Here is a 24,046-nt window from a genome sequence, read left to right as displayed (position 1 = left end):
AGGGATATAGGGTAATAATGTAACGCTCAAATGACTTGGGAAAAATGTATGGTAAATAAATTCATGTGTGGATAGATGTATAGATATATGATTAGATATGTAGATAGATGATAGATAGATAGATAGATAGATAGATAGATAGATAGATAGATAGATAGATAGATGAAGGTAGGCAATGTAAATGTAAACTATTAGTGAATTTGACCGAAGGGTATATGAGAGTTCTTTGTACTATTCTTCTAACATTTTGTAAATTTGAAATTATAACAATTTATTTTAATAGAAACTTGAGTTCAGTGAAGTGGAGTGGCTTAGAGTCACATAGCTGAAAAGTCACAAAATGGGAACTGGATGGAGACGACATGAGCTTCAGTTTCCTGGTCTTACTCCTTGTTCAGATGAAAGGGATGTGTAGAGACATAATATACTTCCATATGTGCCTCAGTTTCATCACCCAGTAATACTTAGGTCAGTCTGAAATACTCTACCCTTCTTACTTTGGGAAGTACAAACTCTGACAAAAATAAATTATTTATACGTCAAACCTTGCCTCATTAAAATCACACTGACTTAAGAGCTCTGTGATGCAACCTCAATCACTAATTCCCTCTGAAGTGGATTCAGTGATGACCCTTCTTATACAAATTCCACTTGAGAGCACGTGGTCTACCCCACAACTTTATGAACATTTCCCCCCTGATTTGGTCTCAGACTGAAATAAATTTCCAGAGAAGTAAAATTTTAATGTGCAGAACCACGTCAGGAGAGTTGAAGGTTTCCTCCAACTCCATTGTGTGGCTCTGCAACCCATTCCATACCCAGTGTATAAAATTATAATATTCCTAAAATAAAGCTTAAAGCCAAGAAGCTAACATAGTCAAGAGCCAGTGGCTATTTTCAAAGTATAATTTGAGAGGGATTTTGGTAAGGTTTTTGTCAAATATATTAATTATCAATGGTAACCATTCTGCCATTATTCTTTATACTTTTAATTTTGGGAGTCTTAAATGTCTGCTTTAAACTACTAATCCCTAACCTCCCCTCTCTACTAATGTACTTTAACCAACTCCCTCTACAAATTTAATCAATTAATAACTTCATGATGAATTACTATTAAACCAGTATGGACAGAGTACAGTGAATTGACAATAAGTATCAAAGATGACAGAAGAGAAAACCAATCTCTAATAGAGGTGGAAAGTCTTGATAAAAAATCACCTGGTTTTCACAATTTTATTTAAACCCAGTAATGAGATGGGTATAAATAAATAAATGTGTTCTCAGGTGTGTACATTTGTCAGAACTCAACAAGAGGTCCACTTAGCACTTTTTCTTTTTATTCTATTTATATGTTACCTCAAAGGAGGAAGAGAAAGAAGTAGAAGTAGGAGGAAAAAGAGAGGGAAAGAAAGAACTGGAAACAAATGAACTTGAGTTATGATACACATGCTGGAGTATTTAAGGTAAAGGACATTGATATCTGCAAATTACCTAGAATGCATACAAAAATATGATGGATTTATAAAGGAATGCATATGTGGTAAATCAAGCAAGACTATTAAAATGTTAATTATAGAAGGTAGGCTGTGGGTAGATAAGTATATTATTATGACTGTAATATTTTTATAACTATACTAGAGGCCTGGTGCACAAAAATTTGTGCACTGGCAGGGGGGAGGGTGTCCCTCAGCCCCCTTGTTCCCTCTCATAGTCTGGGACCCCTCGGGGGATAACGACCTGCTGGCTTAGGCCCGCTTCCGGGTGGCAGAGGACAGGCCCAATCCCTAGGTGCCTGCCCTACAGCCCCTGGTTGGGCTCAGAGCAGGGCCGATTGGGGAGTTGGGGCGCCGCCCCCTGTCATGCACAGAGCAGGGTGATCGGGAGGTTGCGATGCCACCCCCAGTCACGCTCAGGGTAGGCCGATTGGGGGGTTGGGGCACCACCCCCTGTCACACTCAAGGCAGGGCCGATGGGGAGGTTGTGGCGCCACCCCCTGTCACGCACAGAGCAGGGCAGATCGGGAGGTTGCGGTGCCGCCCCTTGTCACACACAGAGCCGGCCAATCAGGGGGTTGGGGCACTGCCCCCTGTCAGGAACAGAGCAGGGCCAATGGGGGGGGGGGTTGAGGCGCTGCCTCCTGTCACACACAGAGCAGGGCCAATCTGGGGGTTGGGGCGCAACCCGCTGTCATGCTCAGGGCAGGGCCCATCAGGGGTTTGGGGTGCCGCACCCTGTCACACACAGAGCCGGCCGATCACAGGGTTGGGTCGCTGTCCCCTGTCATGCACAGAGCAGGGCCGATGGGGAGGTTGTGGCACCACCCCCTGTCATGCACAGAGCAGGGCAGATCGGGAGGTTGCGGTGCCGCCCCTTGTCATGCACAGAGTGGGCCGATCAGTGGGTTGGGGCCCTGGCCCTTGTCAGGAACAGAGCAGGGCCAATGGGAGGGTTGGGGCGCTACCTCCTGTCACGCTTAGGGCAGGGCCTATCAGGGGGTTGGGGTGCTGCACCCTGGCACACACACAGCAGGGCCGATCAGAGGGTTGGGGAGCTCCCCCCTGTCATGCACAGAGTAGGGCCGATCCGGGAATTGGGGCACTGCACCCTGACACGCTCAGGGCAGGGCCGACCAGGGGGTTGGGGCGCCACCCCCTGTCACGCAGAGCAGGGCTGATCAGGGGGTTGGGGTGCTGCCCCCTGTCACGCACAGAGTAGGGCCGATCCAGGAGTTGGGGCTCTGCCCCCTGACACGCTCAGGGCAGGGCCGACCAGGGGGTTGGGGCACCACCCCCTGTCACGCACAGAGCAGGGCTGATCAGGGGGTTGGGGTGCTGCCCCCTGTCAAGCTGCTCCAGGGGCTGGGAGGCCTCGCGGCTCCGTTGATCCCACGGTGGTGAGGCCTCGCTGCTCAGTGGCTTCGGGGCTGTTTGGCTTCGCTCCACTGCTTGGAGCCTGCGTATGCAAATTAATCGCCATCTTTGTTGGCAGTTAATTTGCATATCACCCTGATTAGCCAATGGGAAGCGTAGTGGAGGTACGGTTAACTACCCTTTTTGTCTTTTATTTGATAGGATGCAATAATTAATATTTATAATATTTTTTAATTTTTGTTATGTTTTAAATTTTCTATCTTGAGCAAAATAGAAGTATTCAAAAGTTATGACTTCAGACTATTTCAACACCAACAATATATACCATTAGTCCATAAGCAATCTGTGCACACAAATCTCTTTCCCTAAAATCAAATCTTTATTTCTCTCTTTAGTTGTATAATAAAGTTCTGATATTTTATGGTGTTTTTATCCTTAATTGAAACCAGATGAAGCCATGTCACTTTATTCAATAAATTTTATTTCTAGGATTAATAACACACCATTAAAATGCCAATGCCACTGGCAGGGCATTGAGTCTACTCTGTCCTGGTAGTATCCACATTGCCTAAAACAAAACCTAAAACCTGGAAGATGCTGAGTAAATATTTTGTGGAAGATTAATTGGAACTATAAAATAAAGGAAAGCATGACAAATGGGATTTCTGACAGGACCTGAATATCATCTGGCAAATAAGAGTGCAGAAACACTCACAATTTCTGTCTACTTGAGGGGTCAAGACCAATGATGATTGGAACCAAGAGTTGAAGCTATAAAGGTTTATTATAAAATTATTCAAAAATATTTATTGATAGATATCTTATTGTGCACAAGGTAACTTCACGAGGTTCACAACCATTAGTCAGATCTGGATTTAAGCTCCTGCTCACTCACTAACTGTGTAATCTTGGGAAAGTTTATTAACCTTTTTATGCAGCAGTTTTCTCATTTGTATAATGGTAACAGCAAGAATTTCCTTAAAGCAGTGGTTCTCAACTTTCTGGCCCTTTAAATACAGTTCCTCATGTTGTGACCCAACCATAAAATTATTTTAGTTGCTACTTCATAATTGTAATGTTGCTACTGTTATGAATTGTAATGTAAATATCTAATATGCAGGGTGGTCTTAGGCGACGCTGTGAAAGGGTCATTTGACTGTCAAAGGGGTCGTGGCCCACAGGTTGAGAACCGCTGCCTTAGAGGATTGTTTTAAAGATTCATGAGTTATTTCTGTGAAGAACTTGGCAAAACCAGACACAGAGTATTTCAAAATTAATAGCTCTTTTTATATAATAAATATATAATATCAGAGTTCAGATTGATGAAAGTGACACAGTATCCCAAAGATGAGCCTTAGTTATTCAGATGGACATTTATAATTAGAACTAGAGGCCTGGTGCACAGATTCATGCATCAATAGGGTCCCTTGGCCTGGCCTGCACCCTCTCATAATCCAGGACTCATCAGAGGATGTCAAACTGCCAGCTTCTGCCCGATCCCCACAGGCCAGGCCAAGAGACCCCACGGTCTGTTGTGCATCGGGCCTCTGGTATGCATATAAGATCTTTGGTTACTCTCTTCTGGCCCTTCCCCCCTCCCCCCTTCCCTCTGAGACTCATCAGTCTGCACCATGTTTCCATGCCTGTGCATTGAGCATCTGCCCCCTGGTGGTCAGTGCACGTCATAGCTACTGGTCGAATGGTCAAACAGTTGGATGGTCACTTAGGCTTTTGTATATATAGATGCTTTCAGAAAGGGCCTGCTCTGTGTGTTTAGCCAGCCCTGGTGGCACAATGGCAGGATCTGCAGACAATAGCCATATGCCATAGCCAACTTCCCTGTAATCACATATCTTTCTCACAAGCCTTGATCATGCATGTGGAGGGGGCTGCTGGTCATTGCCATGCCTTTGCACAGCTCAGCCACATTCCTATCAATCACCAGTTCAAATGTCAGATTCTCAAGTGGACAATCATCAGTAAGGCAATCAAAGTTTATCTTTGGCATGTCCCATCTTCCCTTTCAATTCTCCCTTCTTTCTCTTTCTACACATCTTGCCCAAGTCTTAAATTCATGAATGGGGAGCACTGGTTTTCCAATGAACAAACCCTGGAACAATGGTGCCATGTACTCTACAGCAATTATCTTCAAACTGGGATACTGCTACCCATGAAGGAATGGGAACACTTTCCCACAGGAAAGGGTTGTGTAAGAAAACGTACATCCACATCTAACTCCCATAACAGTATTTCCTATGCTTAGTCTAAATTTTCATTTCAACAGCCCATATCCCACTCTTCATGGACGGCAGGTTTCTCCCCCTCTTTGCCCCCCCCCACACACACACACACTTCCTAAAACAAACTGCACTGCCTTCTCCAGAGTGGAACACTCTGCAGGGCCTCATGCAGAGGAGGAGCAGTCCCTAATGACTAATTAGCCATTATAAAACTCATGGGAGATGCCTGCCATTGACTGGCTTTTCTTAAGAGTAAGACATGTTATTGTAAACACACATTTGGAGCCCTGTTGGGATATTCTGCTTACATATGACAGAAGAATATTATACACTGACTAGAGGTCCGGTGCACGAAATTCGTGCATGGGGGTGGGGGTGAGGTGTACCTCAGCCTGCCTGCACCCTCTCCAATCTGGAACCCATTGAGGGATGTCTGACTGCCTTTGTAGGCCTGATCCCTGTCGGACATCCCTCTCACAATCTGGAACTGCTGGCTCCTAACTGCTTGCCTGATTGCCTCCTAACCACTCCCCTGTCGGCCTGATTGATGCCTAACTGTTCCCCTGCAGGCCTGGTTGCCCCCAACTGCCCTCCCCTGCAGGCCTGGTTGTCCCCAACTGCCCTCCCCTGCAGGCCTGATCACCCACAACTGCCCTCCCCTTCCAGCCATCTTGTGGTGGCATCTTGTGACAGTCATCTTGTGATGACATCACACATGACCCCACCTAGGCTTTTATTACATAGGATGGAAGCAACCTGATGGTACAGATATTAAGGCCAGGTGTGCCACAGTTTGCCAATATTAACAACTCCAAATTGAAAAAGCAAAACAAAAACTCCTACCACAGTGATCAGTTGTATTTATTATTTGCTTAGTTCCTTTCAACTAGTGCTTCAAGTGCTGTATTCTCAGGAAGACTGGAAACTTAGGGAAGGTCTACTTCTGCTCTATAGCATTAACGCTGCTCAGCAGACCACACATTTATCATAAATTCAAGCCTATTGACTTGCCACTCTAATTTGATTGACAAAAGAGGTAGACCAGTTGTTTGTACACACATAATTTTATGTTTGGGCTAAGTGGCTTGTGCTAATTTGACGTGGAATAAAATAAACTCTTAAGTCCCTTGAGAGAGGGTCTTATTTTATTTTATTTGGTTTCCCCCAGTGATTGGCCCACAACACACTGTTGTTAACTAAATGAGTTAATGAGTGAATATATTACTAAGAAAGTAGTGTGCCAGAGTCCCCATCACACTCTATAGAAAGCAACTGAAAAGAAAATGTTTTATATTCTTCCAGTTCAATTTCATTTCACTGAAAATAAGATCCCTTGCTTTTAGTCAGTAACTTAGTGGCCCTTGCTCATTTTTGTTGCAGATAGTATGTTCTATTTTTCCTAAATAGGCATTATTGACCCATTGTTTCATTTTCAATAGCCAGAGGTTGCTGGAAAAGGTAGTAGCTCTTCACTTCTTTGCCTCATCCCTTAATTGAAATTTCTTAGAGAGCAGTTGGTAGTTACTCCAGTAGAGACCACTGTCAATGTTAGGCACAAACCACAATTCAAAGAAGAGAGGGGATGGAGGAGGGAGTAAAATACCAGTTCCCAAGATCTACTTGGCTACAGCCCTGTTCTGAGTTCTTCTCAGGCTTTTTGAAATAGCCATCATTTTGTGATGTGTTTTCTTAAGTGAGATACCACAGGGCAGTGGGAAGAGCATGGATTTCACAGCCCATACATCTCTATTTGAAAATTACTTCCAACTTAATAGCAAATTAATGGCATGATTAGAAGATGGCGAGACCTGGGTTTAGAATTCTGTCTCAACCACTTCAATTATTTTGACAGCTTTAGTATGTTTCTAAACCTTTCGAATCCTCAGTTTCCTCATCTGTAAAGTGGGATAAGCAGAACAGCCTCCCAAAACTCTTGGGAGCCTAGAAACTGAAACAGCCTGTGCTCAGTCATGCTTAATCATGGAAGGAGCCACTTAACTTCTCTGACCCTGTCACCCTTTCAAGTCTTCTCTCACCTCATCCGAACAAGGTTGTAAGGACGACCTTAAAGTGTTTACAAGGGGTCGGACATCTCCAAAGAAAACATTATTAATAATCTTAATGAGAGTGGCATTATTAAATTTAAATAGTAGTTAATATTAGTATTAGTATTAGTTTTAATAATCAGAAAGTGTTACTAATAAAGAAGAGGCAGTCAAGACCCAGACCTGAAAAGTGAATTCACAGACATGCATTTTATTATTTTGCATTTTTCAAATCAAATGGAAGTTTCCCTCAGTGCTCATCTCTTCCATTCTCTTTCCTGCCCTTTGGCGACTATGAAGCTCCTGGTTTCGCACTGATTAAAAAAGCAGGCCACCGCAAATGCCTGCCCGCACCCCTCCGCTGAAGTGATTTCAGTGTCCTCTAAAATATTAGATTTTTCCCTCGCTCGTATTTACTATGCACAGATGCAGAAGGAGAATTACTCAAGTTCTGCAATAAAAATAAGCTTGGCTTTGCGAGCACCTGCTTTCCGCCGTTTAATAATGCCGAACTCCCTTCTTCTCTGTGCTTCTGTTTACTCTTCTGCAAATTATTTTTGTTCTCAGTTGACAAAGATAAATGATGGGATTAATATATATTGAAGAAGTCTCTGTGAACAGCATGGCGGCTCCGAGGAAGGGTGGGTATATTTCCCTCAGGTAAGGCAACACAGAAAACTGGATTAAGAGTAATTTGCTGTGGGGCTTATAGATGATCACCATCCATTAGTGGTACACCGTTTATGAAAATTGCTTTTTCTTAAATAAAAATTAGAATGGCTTTCATTTACCTTGTCAAGAATGAGCCAAGCCTACTGCATTTTCCCCCAAGGGAAAACAAAACATCAATGACAACGTTTAGATTTTTTATTTAACCTCAAAGCAATCTCCAAACTGTTGAGAGTAACAGTGAACAAAGTGTGTGGCAAGAAACTTTAGTCTATAATGTTCAGATACTTTGTTCGATTAGAGCTAAAATCTGAAAAAAAATATTATTTGTAAGAAAAATTATTAAACACAATATTGTACCTTTTGATAATTATTTTTAAAATTATTTAATAATTTAAGTGTATGTAATATAAGTAGAGGTGTTGCAAAATGATATGGAGGCTTTCAGTCTCATGGTATTCTTTTTTCAATATTACAGGATCATTTTGAGTAATAAAAGTAATATTTTCAACCAACTGATTCAAATTCTGTTTTCCTTATCATGGCATTCTCAGCATGAAGCCCAGACACTCACATAATCAGTATGATGTGTAATAAACCCTTACTTATGTATTTTTTAAAATATATTTTATTGATTTTTTTACAGAGAGGAAGGGAGAAGGATAGAGAGTTAGCAACATCGATGAGAGAGAAACATCGATCACCTGCCTCCTGCACACCTCCTATTGGGGATGCGCCCGCAACCAAGGTACATGCCCTTGACCAGAATCAAACCTGGGACCTTTCAGTCCACAGGCCAACGCTATATCCACTGAGCCAAACCGGTTAGGGCTTACCTTTTTGACAGTTCTATAATAGAACGTTTCCCCCCTCCTTTTAGGAATGCAGTTATTTATTGTTGTGCCTAAAATAAAAGTTAGGACTTTGTAACATTTGGACAGTTTTTTGTAATGCATTCATAATGATGATAAGATGGGTCAGAAGTGCTCATTATTTATGACTAAGTTTAGAAATTTTTTACCTTTCCTCTTTTGATGAGTAAGCAAAATAGTTTTACTCTTATATTTGTAATTTGCATGTTTAGGTTGGAGTTGCTATCAGGTCAACATCTTCAAAGAGAAACAAAAAGAATGTTGGAACTAGCCATGTCCACATGTGCTCACACCAACCTCAGTCTTGCCACGATCCAAAGCAGCTGGGGTTTCTGTGCAAGATTGTCATGAAGGTTGCAAAGTCGTGGATCTCCTACAAGAGAATTGGGATGTAGATCACATCCATGATTTAGAAAAGATAAATAAAGATTTGTATGTTCAGAGCATTTGGGTGAGGTTAGAATATACTATGACATTTCTGTCTCAGGCTAACCCACTGGGAACTGTAGTTCTCTGGAAGCTAAAGAAGCTACCAACCAGATGCATTTTAAAGTTGGATATTCTAAATCTTTCACTAGGCCCTGACACCTTAATGGGCCAGGGTTGCTCAGGGATGGCCTCTGTGGTTCTGTTGAGTGGGTGGTATTGGTTTGTAAGAGCACCCCTTAGGAATGGTGATATGGCCTCCTTATGCAATGCCTTGTTCCTGCTTCTCTCATTTATCCAGCTCATGGACACATAAACCCCAAGGTTGACAACAGTTACCCAGACCCAGAGTTAACAGATAAGCAGAGATAGAATACACACTGCATGAGGGACTCAACCAAGAAGGGGAACTGGGTGGCAGGATTAAGCAGATTATAAAATCTATAAAATTTGGCTTTATTGATTCTGAAACTTTTATTTTACCCAAATGAACAAAGACTTGACTGGAGCCTTTAGAATATCACGCCAGGGCAAATTCCACATAGGTCTACCTGTAATCAATCTTCTCAAACCCAATTCTTCACAGCTGCATTTTGCAAAATTCTCCTAGGAGATTTGGTCAATGGCCAAGTGAGTCAGAAACCTTCATGTTCACTGGAGGCTAAAAGCTGACTGATGTTATAACTCCTGAGCAATCAGGCAGGTGTTAACTCTCATACCCACCCTTACCCTCTTAATGATGCATTTACACAACAGCTAAGCATAGATGGGAACAAAAGAACAGAGACTTTCTCAGCTCAGAAACCTTAAGTAGTTTTCTTTACTCACCTTTCACAACCAAACATGACAGGAACTACAGCCTAACACCAATTCAAGGAAGTCCCTTGGTGTTCTCACCCGTAAGAGCAAAATTCTGAACAGGAAAAATGAGATTCATACTGGAGGTCAGTTCCCTTCTAGTGCCTAGAATTGAATTCCTAAGATTGTCACTGAACAACTGATATAGTGATAGAAATATGGGTTTTCTGGGAGTATCCTTGTTATTGCAACCCCTTTAAATATCGGGTTTGAATTCCATTAGGAAAGTTGCCTCCAAGAACCATATATGTGTTGAAGCCATGAGTGATTAGTTATGCCATCTCTGCAGCTGGGATTCAGATCAATCCAGAGACACAAACTCCAGGGACACGAACCAAAAGGGACCTTGTCAAAGAAAAGCACACCTGCGAAAAGGTGTGAGAACAATGTGGCAGGGACCATGGGAGGCCCTGTCTTAATTACACGAGGAGGGATGGTCTTTAAAATAATTCCCTCTGCCAGGGCACTCGAGAAATAACATTTGGAAATCTATCTCATAGTTCAAGTCATCTTCAATATTGTCTTCAATTGGTTCTGTGTCAAATAAAAATGCACACTAACAGGTGTTCTGAAGCAAACTAAAAACACTAAACACAATATTTTAAGATATTTTTATTGATTTCAGAGAGGAAGGGAGAGGGAGAGGGAGATAGAAACATCAATGATGAGAAAGATGCCATTCTCTTCCTCCACTGGTCACTTCTGGTTTATTCTATTAAATTCACTGTACAGCTTCTCCCAGGTTGCCTCCTGCCTGCCCTCCACGGGGTATAGAGCTCACAATCCCAGGCCCTTGACTGGAATCAAACCCAGGACCCCTCAGGCCGCAGACCAACACTCTATCTACTGAGTCAAACCAGTTAAAAGGACACTAAAAACAATTTTTTTCAGGACATCAAAATTCCCAATCTCCACTACCTTTTTATTAGCTTTTTTTCTGTTTTAATTTATGTACTCTGCCTTTTTATGTTTTGCTCAGTGAGGTAAATGTCTAACATACATTAAAAGTAAACTATGTTATTTTTGCCTGTCTGCCCTAATTTTGGTATTTGTCTTTTTGTTTTTTTCAAGCTCTGCCTTTCTCCATGCCCCCATCCCCAGAGGCAACTCCTCTCACTTCTTATTTCTACTTCAGCCAACACAGAGCTGAGCTGTATTCTCCAACCCACAGCCAGGGCCTATCTCTCTGTGTCTTTCTGTGTATAACCAGGCAGAGGCCCCGTTCCCTGGCATTTCCAAGGAGATAGTGGCCCAGTTCTTGCTAAAATGCGAGAGAATTGATTGAATTTGTATTCTGACAGTTAACAGATACTACTAAGGTATATAGTCCTTAATTTTTAAGTGCTTGAATATATTAAAATCCACTGTATTTTCATGCATAACCTGCTTTTCTTCTTCTAATGGGAGGGCTTGTGGTGTGACTGGGGCTGGCTCACCTACCAGGGGTTAGTAGCCCTTCACCCAGGCCTGGTCATGGTCAGGGTCGTTTACTGGGGAGACAGTTAGTCTCCTGGGTAGCTGAGCAGAAAAATCAAGCCTCCAGATCTTGGTATTCATCGTTCCTGCCACGTGGGAGAACCGGTCCAGTGAATTCAGCAGAGTAAAGCAGAAATGACTAGCGGAGGGAGAGAAGGTATCACTGAGCGGCTGAGTTCTTCTGTGCCCGCATTCCCAATTTATGTGAACCAATAAATTCCCCCTTTTGATCATTTAAATTGAGTTTCTCTCCCTCCCAACTGAAATTAGAGTCCTAGTTTGTATATAATGTGGCAGTCATTCATCAAGCTCCTGTTATGTGCTACACACATAGACATCGATGTGCAAGAATACTTCATTTACATTACCTGAAAGTGGCCACTTTTATTATTTACAACATTTTGATGGTCAGCTTCCTGAGACTCCAGGCAGTAGCTGTCTCTGGGTTAGAGGGGAGGATTTAGTAACTGACCCCGGGTCACAGAGCTGGCAAGTGCTGGCTGGAATTCACGTTCCTGGCCCAGTGCCACTTGTGCTTCTGAGCCAAGGAGATGAATAAGACACACTAGGCTTTGAGGGAGCTCTCAGGGTTTTACGCACAGCACCTAAGAGACAGTGGAGACCTCACCTCATTTGTAATTCAGGGCTCAGTCATGTGACAGAGAACATGAGAGGAAGGGGTTGCCAAGGCATTGGACTAGGCCAGGGGTCCTCAAACTACGGCCCGCGGGCCACATGCAAATACAAATACTGTATTTGTTCCGGTTTTGATTTTTTACTTCACAATAAGATATGTGCAGTGTGCATAGGAATTTCTTCATAGTTTTTTTTTTTAAACTATAGTCCATCCCTCCAACGGTCTGAGGGACAGTGAACTGTCCCCCTGTTTAAAAAGTTTGAGGACCCCTGGACTAGGCCTTGGAGAGTGAACAGAATTGGAAAGGCAATGCCTTTGGGAAAAGGTAGGACAGGGGTGAAGACTGGGAATGGCAGGCAGCTTGGACATCCAGAGCCCCAACACCATTTCTTGTTAGAAACGCACAATATCAGGACACCCAGCACCCCAAACCATTTCTTGTTAGAAACGCACAATATCAGGACACCCAGCGCCCCAACACCATTTCTTGTTAGAAAAGCACAATATCAGGACATCCAGCGCCCCAACACCACTAAAGGTGGGTCCCTTCCAAAGTGATCCCCATCCTGGGAGCCTCAGTTTTCTTATTGATAAAACTGGAAAAATAAAATATTTCTCTGCTCTCCTCCTTCTCCCTTTCCTCCCCTCCCCTATTCCCTACTTTCTCCCACTCCCACCCCCTCTTCCTTCCTTCTTCTCCTCCATCACTCTCTCCTCCCCCTTCTCTTCTCCTCTCCCCCTATCTCACCTGTTTCCTCTCCTCCCTGCTCTGTACTCCCTGTCCCCTGGCTCTTCTTGGACACTTAGGATTTCCGGACCCAACAGAGGACACTGGATTTAGAGTCAGAACTTTGGTTCTTGATCCTGTCTCCACCTAAGAACATATGTGACCTGTATCAAGTTGTTTAGCCTCGGTTTCTCTGTCTGTAAAATGGAGAGAATCCCCACTCAAGGGCTTGTCAATGAGGATTAAAACTGCACTTCATCAGCTGTTTAACTTACTTTTAACTTCATCAGCTCATTTAACTTACTCTCCACCATTTGCTTTGAATGAGATTTTCCAAGCAAACTGTTAATTCCCTACTCTGGGCGTCAAGCGCCACCTGCCTTCCGCTGATTTTGGAATCAAGATGGAAACTGCCTCAGGGGCCCGAGTTCTCATCTCCCCTCAGGGGTTTAAGAGTAAGTGAGAGCGCACCAGGCCCTCAGTGCTCAGTGTTGTCTCGCAGCCAGCACCGTCACCAGCTCCTGGGGTCTTGTTGGGGCTGCACAGGATCAGGCCCGCGCAGGCCTCCTGAGCCAGGGCCTGCATTTTAACTGGACCCGGGTTGACAGGTTTGAGTGTGAAAGTTGAGAAGCTCTGCGAGGGGATGCAGCTCTCTCCCACATCAGCTCCCACAGACCCGCTGCCTGTTCGTGGCTGGGCTCTCGGCCAGCCAACCCCAACCCAGTTCATCCTGTTCACCCTTCAGTTTTCAGCAAACCCCCTCCTTCAGAAAGCCTCCCCTGACCCTACCCTGGGCCATGTCCCCGATGGCACTTTGCACTTTGTTTGGTGACACTTAGCAGTCTTGTAATAGGGCTGCATAGGGATGGGGACCTTGCCTACTCATCATACAATGCCTCATTATCACAGATTCCCAGTAAATATGTGTTTAATAAACTAACGATGAACAAAAAAATAAAAGAGCATGTGGATAACAGTTTCTGTATGTGCAAATGCCTGGCATATAAGAGCTGAGTAAATGCACCTTTTCACTGTTCCTTGTGTACCACAGTGAGGGAGCAGATACACCCAGGTTTGGTTGGGAGCTGTGAACACACAAAACCACCTGGCTGCCGTGCCACCGGCTGGAGCTCACAGAAGAGGTTCTTACATTGGCTTGCCCTCGGTCATTCACATAATGAACCACAGTCTCACCACCAACCAGTGAACTTGCTCATCATGCTCAAGGGCAAGCTGGTGTAGCATGCCCTGCAGTTGGGACACCTCCACCCAGAGGACAATAGAGAAAGCGCATGCGTGACCATGTAGTGGGTGCTTTTAGGTGCAGCTCAGAGGTAGGGGACAGGAGGCAAGGTTTGTCTGTGAGCTGAGTGACAGCCAACATCACTAGGTCAGTCCCTGAGATTTCACTCTGCCTGGAAACTGCAAGTTTTCTTTTTTAGAGAAGGATCCAGGTGATCAGAAACATTTTGCACAATTGTGATTGCTTCTTATCGTCAGAGCAGATATTTTTCTATGAAAAGTCTTCATCTCCGGTCAAGGGGACCTTAAAATGTCTAAACTATATTCTTTCTTGTGGTAGAGCTACACTTAAAGCATGGTAAATAAACTAAATTACTTGAATTACTCCACTTCAAGAGAAGCCTATTCTCCCCAATTCTACTACCAGGCAATTAATTACTCCTTATGTGTGACCCCAAAGCCTTCTCTTGGCATTTAATTGTGTCTCCACCCTTTATTGAAAATGAAGACTGGCTGGTGCATAATCATGGCTAGGTTGAAGATGCTCTAAGACTGTATCTTTTCTGTGGTTGTTCCAGTTCATTCTGAGGAATTTCAGATCGTATTCTATGTTATATGCTCTCCTATGTCAGATCATATTGGACCATTGGACTATTAATTTGGATTCTATTAACATTTTTGCAACATTCACAGGCACATTCAATGTCCTATTAATTATTCACCAATTAATTATTTCCCCAGGATCCTGTGCTTTCCTCACACAATTTCATGGGATTTAGAAAACTTAATTCTCCAGTTAGCTTTTCTCGGCCGGCCCTTCCTCTTTCAATGTCCCTGTGAAAGGCACTGTCCCCATCAAACATCCTGTTCCTGATAGCTTTTCCTGATCCAGATTCTGATATCATTGTTTGTCTGCTTCTGCCCCAGGGTCATTGCACTTGCGTTGCTGCTCAGTATTCCTCGCTTTTTCTCCTAGCCAGCTCCTCCTAAAGTCCCACCCTTCAGCCAGGCCACCATTGCATCACCCTGTTTTACCTTCTCCCATTCAGATCCCCATTTAAAATCATCTGGATTCTCTTGTCTACTCGTGTGCCCTAGTGATCTGTGTTGTTCGTGGTTATCCTCCCAAAACCTAGCACAGTACAAGCACACAGTATAATCAATAACAGCGCAACGAACTAATACATGAACGCAATTGTCTGTGGCCAGTTTATCAGTTGCACTTCCTTTTCTCCGGCCACAGCATCTTGAGCTTGTAGTGCAGCCCAGATTCAGCCTCTGCTCACCACCTGGCCAGCATCTGTCTGTCACCTCCTCAGGTGAGCCCTTCTTTTTACCAATTAGATGGTAAGTGCTCTCAGAGATGGGCCTCAGACATCTGACTTCACCTGTGAACGCCAGTGCTCAGGTAATAGGTGAGGCTGATATGGATGTCCTTCTGGACCAGGAGGCCAAGCTCTGTGGTCTAAGGGGTGAGGAGCAACTCCTATCTCTGCTCAGTGTGAGGATGGACTATTTTGAAAAAAACAAAACCAAAAACAAAACACTGGTTTCAAAAAACAAAACACTGGTTTACAATAACGTCCTATATAATAAAAGCATAATATGCAAATCAACTGAATGGCTGAACAGCAGAATGACCACCGGACAACCATCTGGGACCATGCTATGACACCTACTGGCACCAGGCCAGCCAAAGCAGGTGCATGGCCCCATGATTGCCCCAAAGAGGGAGGCCCAAGTCACCGACCGTGGGCTGCGGTGGGTGAGTGAGGCCTCCCTCTGAAAGGGAAGCCTGGTTCTGGGTGCCAAAGGGAAGCTGTTGCCAGAAGCTGGGGGAAAGAAGGCCTGCCTACTCTTGCACGAATTTTGTGCATCGGGCCTCTAGTTGAGTTATAAAACTTTATACATTAATCTACAAAATAAATCATAAGCTAGAGCAGGAGTCAGAAAACTATGACCCTTGGGTCACATCCAGTCAGCCACCTGCTTTCTTATGGCTCAGGAGTCAAGAATGGCTTTCATGTTTTTAGGTAGTAATATTTTAAATGGCTACATAAACACCGAGAAAATACTCTGGAATTTCCTCTCTTGACTTGCAAGCCTAAAATATTTACTCTCAGATTCTTTCATGTACGTTTGCCAACCCTCATCTGGAGTAAACTCTAATTATCTTCCAAAAATCATACAAAACACGTGGCTATTTTAGGCTGTTGTTGAGAAGGTCCAAAGTGTACAGGATGAAGTGAACATGTTTATGACATATGTTTGCCTGTTGATACTATAGGGAAGAATCGGGTCAAGAAAGAGACTGTCTACTGCATGACATGAACAAGCTGGTCGTGATCAGAAAGCCAATTCGTCAGCCAGAACAAGCAGTGAGGAATGTGGGGCCCCGAAGGAACCTGCTGCATAAAAGTGTACCCAGTTCTATGAATTAGTGGCTGAAGGTGCCAACTTGACCATGGTTCTGCCTCTTTCACCCGTCAACATTCACACTGACTTCTTTAGGTCTTGTGTTTAGTACGGCATCAATATTACAACATTACAACCTTTCCATCAGTGCATGATACGCATTTCCTCTTAAAGGTTACACAGACCTTCCTCAGAGGCAGACTGAAGACCCAACTTTTCCTTCATAGCAGAGCAACATACCTCCGCGTGTCCACTTGGGGGCTCCATACAACAACGTCTGTGTTCCAGTGTACTCAAAAAAAAAAAAAAAAAAAATCTCATTTGCCAATTCTGGCCAAATGCAACCCATGTCTGCATCATCTGCTCAAATGTGTAACTTTTGAAAATATGATAATAAAAAATATCTGATAATTTTATTATTGAGATAAAGGTGGTTTTAGGTGAGATTTTTCTAGCCAGAGAAGCCAATTCAGGAGTTGACTTAATCATTTTCCTCAGTTAGGGTAGGGAACCCAGCGGCCTGGAGAATCAGCTGGGTTCTGGGGGTCACCCCTCTGAAAGCCACACTCTGTCACAAGCACCATGCATGTCAGGCCATATTAGGGCTGTCAAAAATCCACTTTTTAAACTAAACTGATGCCTGCTTGGAAGGAAGAAGTTTCCAACTGGCCCTACGTTTGTGGGAAGACCCTCACAAATGCACCCTTTTGATGAGAAAACTGTTCATGTCATCCGGGCCTCTTTATGGACTAGGAACATTTTGTAATGATTATGGCCGTAAATGTTTACAGCTCTTTATCATTCTATGGATTTTCGTTTGCATCTGTCATAAACCATATATAGACAGTATTTGACTGAAATAAAATTACTCTTATAATATCTGTCTCAATACTTACAGTGCCTGGACTATCTTTCAGGGGATGGAGCTAGTTTGCTCTAAACGTCTGTGTGTCCTCCTTTCAACAACAGTCTTTCTGAAATCTATGAAGCATAACCATGCGATGGGAACAGATACATCTGAGCTATTTCAAGCTGTCAATCATTCTGTGCCTAAGTTTGCAGAAACCTTTTCCTGATGCACCTGGTTCTGAGAAGTTACCCAAAAGCTAAGGTGGGGCCCTCTCTTTGGGGTCCTCGTGCATTTTCCTGAAATAAAAACAAGTATCTTAAACTCCATTTAAACTATATCCTGTCATTAAAAATAGATACGGTCTTAATATATTTCCTCTTCAGTTTGAACAAATGTTACCAGTTTCAGGGCTTTTAGAATTATTACCAGATAATAATTTCACCAGCCTTCGGATTTAGAAAACAATATTTTAAGTAAGCCGCTTCTGATCTCCTGCTAATCCAAGATAATTGCTTTGGGTTTCATGGGGAATCTGAAATTATCAATGCTGGATGCACTGAATGGGTCTATGGGAAAGGGGGCTTGGGGGGAATCTTTGCCCTCATTACCAAACCCATTTTTAGCAAAGGTTTTGTTGCAAAAGTACCCTTTACTTTGGTAACTACCAACTGCCAATACTCTGTAAAAATCAGAAATGCCTATTAAGAATCTCTATATTATTGAATGAATCACCAGCATCCTTTATCCCTCCTTCCTGCCTTCCTCTCTCTCTTTCTATCTCTCCTGCCTTTCTCCCTATTTTATTTTTTTTCAACTGTTTAACAGATTTCTGGTAACCCCCTGGAAACCATCTGTCAGGGTGGCTCCCTGTTGCCTGGAGGATTTACGTGGGTTTGGGTGGCAGAGGGTACCCTTGAGCTTGGCTTCTCACTTCCTAGGACCGAACATCAGGATTATGTTGGTCCCACTGCGGAGCCTCAGATAAAATCCCCAGATGCTCTGCCAGGTTGGTTTAATTCTCTAACTTGCCACTTGGCCGTCAATTCTAAGAATTTACATTAATCGTAGACCTCATAACCTCAAACCAGGAATGCTCATGGCCAGGACTTGCTGACCAGTTGCCCATAAACTGTGCTTTCAGGAATAATGGAGGAGGAGCCAGAACGCTGAAGTGCAAGGCTCCTGTGGAGAAGGCAGCCTCGCCTAGGACCACACGTTCCTTTGACGAAAGCAAACCCAGTTGTTCTGTGGGTCCGGGCATCTGCTGGACACAGCTGGTTCCATACCCTGGAATCCCTCCTCACGCCTCCATTTTGCAGTAGAATTAAATGCTATTGCCAAGGATTCTGCTCAAGTCATATAAGCTGGCTCTGTAAGTTTCATTTTCCTGGGAAAATTTTCCTGGGAAAATTCAGATTCCCAACTGCCCCCTTTTCTTTTTTAGGCCTCAACATGTTTCCACTTATTTCAATGTATTCATATTTGTCTTCTCACTCCCTGGGCAATGTGAAGGCTCAGGTGCCCTCTTTGTCCCAGTTTGGCTAAAAATTGACCTGGAATTAGATTTGGGACTTTGGAAGTCTCTTCTTCGTAAAACTTTGGAGCCAACTAAGAAAGCCAAAGGTCACTGGAGTGGCTGTATTTCCTTTGTAGTCCAAGGTGTAGTTATACTTCAATACAGATATTAATTTTGAGGAATTACAATCATAACTGAAAATGCACTATGTGATTTTGCTCCTTTAATCCTTATAGAAAATATAGGCGGCAAAAATTATTATTGATCCTACTTTAAAGAAAAGAGCTAAGCCTGGGACAGGTTAGGTAAATTTCCCAAGGTCAGAGATCTGGAAGGTCACAGAAGTAGGATCCACAAAAGGGTTGTCTCATGCTGTGCTGTGGGCATCCGTTGTACAAGGAAGGTGTAGGAAGCAGGGCAACCCTTGCTTACCAGGAATGTTCACTGTTGAGTGCCCGGAAACACCATCAGAAAAACCTGTTGGCCCAGCAAAGCTGCGTTGGTTAAATGTGCTGCATCAGTGAGGACAGCGCCTGACACTTGGACCTCAGGAGGGGGACTTCAGAAAACGATATTTACTGGGTCATTCTTGGAGCCAGGGTGATTTTCACGGCAGGCCTTATGAGGAGGGGAGCCGTTGGGATTGGACAAAGTTCTTACCTTATCAGTTATGGCTTGGTGGGCCCAGCAGGATGAGGGGCATGGAATGAGCTGTGATGAGCTAGTGATTTTTTTATTTGTCTGTTTGTTTTAATATATTTTATTGATTTTTTTTTTTTTTTTTTTTTACAGAGAGGAGGGGAGAGGGATAGAGTCAGAAACATCGATGAGAGAGAAACATTGATCAGCCGCCTCCTGCACACCCCCTACTGGGGATGTGCCCTCAACCAAGGTACATGCCCTTGACCAGAATCAAACCTGGGACCCTCAGTCCTCAGGCCTCTATCCACGGAGCCACACCGGTCAGGGCCTAGTGATGGTTTTGATGAGTAATCTATTTAGTTGGTTCAGCCTTACTTTCCAGGAGCAAAAATTTTCTGGAACTCGCAGGTAAGTTGTGTTTGCTTGTTCTCAGTATTGTTTAACAGGGCAAGTTGGGTTCAATTCTCAAGCATTAAGAACAGAGGAGTTACTGTGAACAAATATAGTCCCAGATCTGGAGGAGCAGTGGCCCCTATGAGGGAGCCACTATCCTCATTGAACAGCTGAGAAAACAAAGACGCAGGGGGTTGAATAATAATATTCCAGTTCACACCTGGGTTTGAATCAGAACCCGCATTTTGGTTTTCTACCTTCCAACCTCTGTAATGTTAACACTCACTGGGCGTGAGTGTCCTTCACTTCTGGACATGAACACACCTAGAGCAAGATCAATAGAGAGAGAGAGGAAAATGCCCTTCAGGGGGTTTAGTCAGAGATGATTCCAAAAAGTTGCTATATGATAGGATAACCTGAGGATATCAATTGCCTGGTTTATCTCTCAAGTTCTTTAAAACTGTAAGAGTTCTAATGGACTTTATTAACCTGTAGATTACTGAGTTTTAATTTTTAAAATTATCTAGAAAATATCCTAGTGGGGGAGTAAGTGGGGCTTATTGAACAATAAGGAGCATTGGTTTGATATCGAAGTATAGGTTACTAAGTATCCATTATTTTACCTTCAAAACTCAGACGTGAGCACTGAGTGGTTCCCCTTCTGATTGGTCCCAACAACTGAAACTGTATAGAGTAGAATAATACTACAAGATGGAGCCTGGAGGGTAAGATGTTAATAAAAATAGCCAGAAATATGTGAAAAATATATTTTAGAATGAAGTGACAGGATTTGTAGTGTGTTTTTGTTAAACAAAGATATTTATTTTGTCACTAGAAATGGTGTTATTTCTTTTTTTTGTCACTTAAGAATATTTTTTAACTTTCCTCCCTTCCCTCCCTTCCTTTTTTTCCCTTCCCCTCTCCCTCCCTCTCAGTCCTTAAGGCAGCAATAGTCAAATACCTAGAAGACATGGAATGGTTTTGACCACCAGGGGGCGTGTTAGACCAGAAAACGGACACAATAGCCACAGCAGGTGAAGTAGTCACTTGCATACTTTGGGAGGTGAGTAAAGAATGGAAACTGTGTTGTAAGATGTATTGAGGGTTAAATAAAGATGGGTAAGCGTCATTAGCTATGACTGCAGGTAGATAAAGAGGGAAGAGGATGATTTACAAAGGGAGCTCTGAGGCCCTTTTGTTCAATCCAACCCTGGCCAGGTTGTAGCTTCCTTTCCCCTTTCCTTTACCAGACATCATCTACTGATGAGTTTGGTGACAGAGGCCGAGGATAAGCATTCTCCTGAAACTTTAGAAAGAAGCCCTGATTGCCACCCCCCGCTCCAAAAGGGTGTCAATACATTTAAAGGACAATCACATGAGGCTATGGTTTGTGCTGAGCTACTCAAGGCTTGTAATTGACTACAACCTCCAGGAACCCAACTTCCTTAAGGTTCATCCTCTTCAGGGTAATTCAGGGAAGATTGGAGAGGAGAGACTAGATAGATAGGTCCCCACTTTTGTTGCCTTATTTCTGAGTCCAGCAGGGAGGCAACGGTGACTGCCCCATAGGAACACTAGTGTCAAGAGACAGGAAGCTGAGTTTGGAGGTGCTCCTTTCACTATGGCCATGTATCTGTAGTAACACTGGAACTTGTCAAGCAAGAGCTGGGTGTGATGCTATTACTAGCACCCGCCTTGTGATTCTGCGCTGGGACCCTGCAAACCACTAAGCAGCTTGCCCAGCTGCTCCCTGTTAGGCTCTGCCAACAGGGGGCACCAGAGAGGGACTTCCTCTTGTGGCCAGTGTCTCCCCATCAGTGGCATGTCCTCCCCACAGCAGCAGCTGAATCCCATTTGCTGTTTTCAATCACTCCCCAATTCAGCTCCATCGCACCCTCAGGGTACCTGCCTCCAGCACAAGCGACTTCCCCCCTGCAAGGCTCCGGTCCCAGGAGTGTGCGGCTCTTTCCTGAACTTCCAGATTGCTCATCGCAGCCAAGGGGAGGGCAGCTGCCTCTACTGTTTCTGCCTTTGTGACACATTAGGGTCCCCCTTTAGCACTTTTAGTTCTGCACTAATAGTAACAATTCTTTTACTAAACTCTTTGTGTTACAATAACTGCAGTGTTTTCTCTCTCCGACTGAGGCATGTTCTATGTATAGCCTGACATGTATCAATATTGCAGGTAATTTGGTCTTCAGATGTGAAGTGAAGGAGATGTGACAAAGGGCAAGGCCAGGAAGGGTTCTGTTAAGTCAGCACTTACTTCAGAGAACGGCAAGAAGGGCAAACAACTTGAGGACCAGAGGTCAGTTCACCAGATTAGGCCTGGCCCACCCAAAATACCCTGCCTCCTTCTCCAGGCCAGGCAGAGGGTGCTGATTCTCACAGCCACAGCCTTCCTTTCCCAGGCCTTTCCCCCCTCAACATTGACCTTTTCTCTTGCCCTAATATTTGGGGGAAAATATGGGTCATGTTCACACTAAATATAAATGGCTGATAAAACTTAAATACACCACAAGGGAAATTTAAACTTTAAAAATTACCTCCACGGCTAAAACCCAAAACACTGACAACACCAAATGCTAGCAAGGATATAGAGCAACAGGAATTCTCATAATTGCTAATGGAAATAGGGATGTACAGATGCCTTGGAAGGGAGTTTCGTCCAAAACTAACCATACTCTTAGTACATGGCCCAGCATGTGTGCTCCTTGGCATTCGCCCAGATGAGACGAAAACTGATGTCCACACAGAACCCTGCACATGAATGTTTACAGCATCTTTATTCATAATTGCCAACATTTGGAAGCAACTACTATGTCCTTCAAACAGTAAATGAATTAACAGATGGTAGTCAAGCCACAGGATGGGATATTATTCAGTGATAAAAAGAACTGAGAAAGGGGGAAGGAGGGGTGGGAAGAGATTAACCAAAGCACTTATATGCATATATGCATAGCCCATGGACTCAGACAATAGTGCAGTGAGGTCCTGGGGTGGGGCAGGGGCTGGGTGGAGGAGGGCAAAGGGAGGAAAATAAAGGACATCTGAAATACTGTCAACAATAAAAATATTTTTTAAAAAGTTCCTTCATAATTTTTTTTTAAGTTAGCCATCCCTCTTTCCAGCCAGGTCTCAGCCATGAGCAGATCCTGGGACAACTGGCACAAACATCGCCAGACTGGGCACAAGAGAGAGCCCTACCACAGGAAGCAAAAACATGGGCTGGGGCACCCTGCTGCCAACACTGAGCTTGGCCCCGCCACATACACACAGTCCACGTGTGAGGAGGTAACAAGAGGTGCCTGCCGTGAGGTTGGACGTGGGGCTCCGAGTGTTGCACGTGCACAGCAAGGAGTATTGGAGTGCTTCACCATGCAGCCAACAATGAACTGGTCTGGACCAAGACCCCAGTAAAGAATCGCATTGACAACACATCCATCCAGTGGTGCGAGTCCCACGAGGCATGCCCTGGGTCAAAGAGGGGGTCCAAGCTGACTCCAGAGGAAGAATATATTTTAAACAAAAAACAATCAAAGAAAATTTAGAAGAAATATGATGAAAAGAATGAAAATGCAACAATCCGCTGTCTTCTAGAGGAGCAGCTCCAGCAGGGCCTCGCTCCAGACCAGGCCGCCGTGGCCGTGACGATGGCCACGCGCTAGAGGGCTAAGAGCTGAAGCTCTATCTGAGGAAATGCAAGTAAATCCCTCCCTCCTATTTAGGTTGTGTAATAATGGTGTTTATTGCTCTAAAAAAGAAGAAGAAATGATATGTTAAGCCATAAAAAGGCACGGGAGAGCCTTGGATGCATATTGCTACGTGAAGGAAACCAACCCGAAAAGGCTACACGCTGTATGACGTCAGCCACATGACATCTCAGAAAAGGCAAAGCTGTGGAGACAGTAAGGAGATCGGTGGTTGCCAGGGGTGACAGAGAGGAAGGGGGCATGAAAGGACCACTGGGGTTTTAGGGTCGTGTGTGTGTAATGGTGCGTGCATGTCATTATACATGTCCAAACCCACAGAATGTATAACACCAAGAGTGAACCCCAATGTGAACTATAGATTTGAGTGAATACTAATGTATCAAAATCAGCTCATTATTTGTAACCAATGTACCACACTAATTCAAGATGTCATAACAGGAATGGTGGGATGCAGG

The 24,046-nt window shown here is 43.8% G+C and overlaps 1 pseudogene; it reads left to right on the top strand.

The window, feature by feature from the left end:
* Nucleotides 1–23,022: 23,022 nt before the first annotated feature.
* On the top strand, nucleotides 23,023–23,587 carry LOC132240088 (small ribosomal subunit protein eS8-like; annotated as a pseudogene).
* The last annotated feature ends 459 nt before the right edge of the window (nucleotides 23,588–24,046 follow it).

The sequence above is a fragment of the Myotis daubentonii genome, chromosome 8 (genome assembly GCF_963259705.1).
Source record: "Myotis daubentonii chromosome 8, mMyoDau2.1, whole genome shotgun sequence".
Classification (NCBI taxonomy): domain Eukaryota; kingdom Metazoa; phylum Chordata; class Mammalia; order Chiroptera; family Vespertilionidae; genus Myotis; species Myotis daubentonii.
The sequence above is the reverse complement of the archived record's forward strand: the minus strand, read 5'-3'. Positions and strand labels throughout refer to the sequence as shown.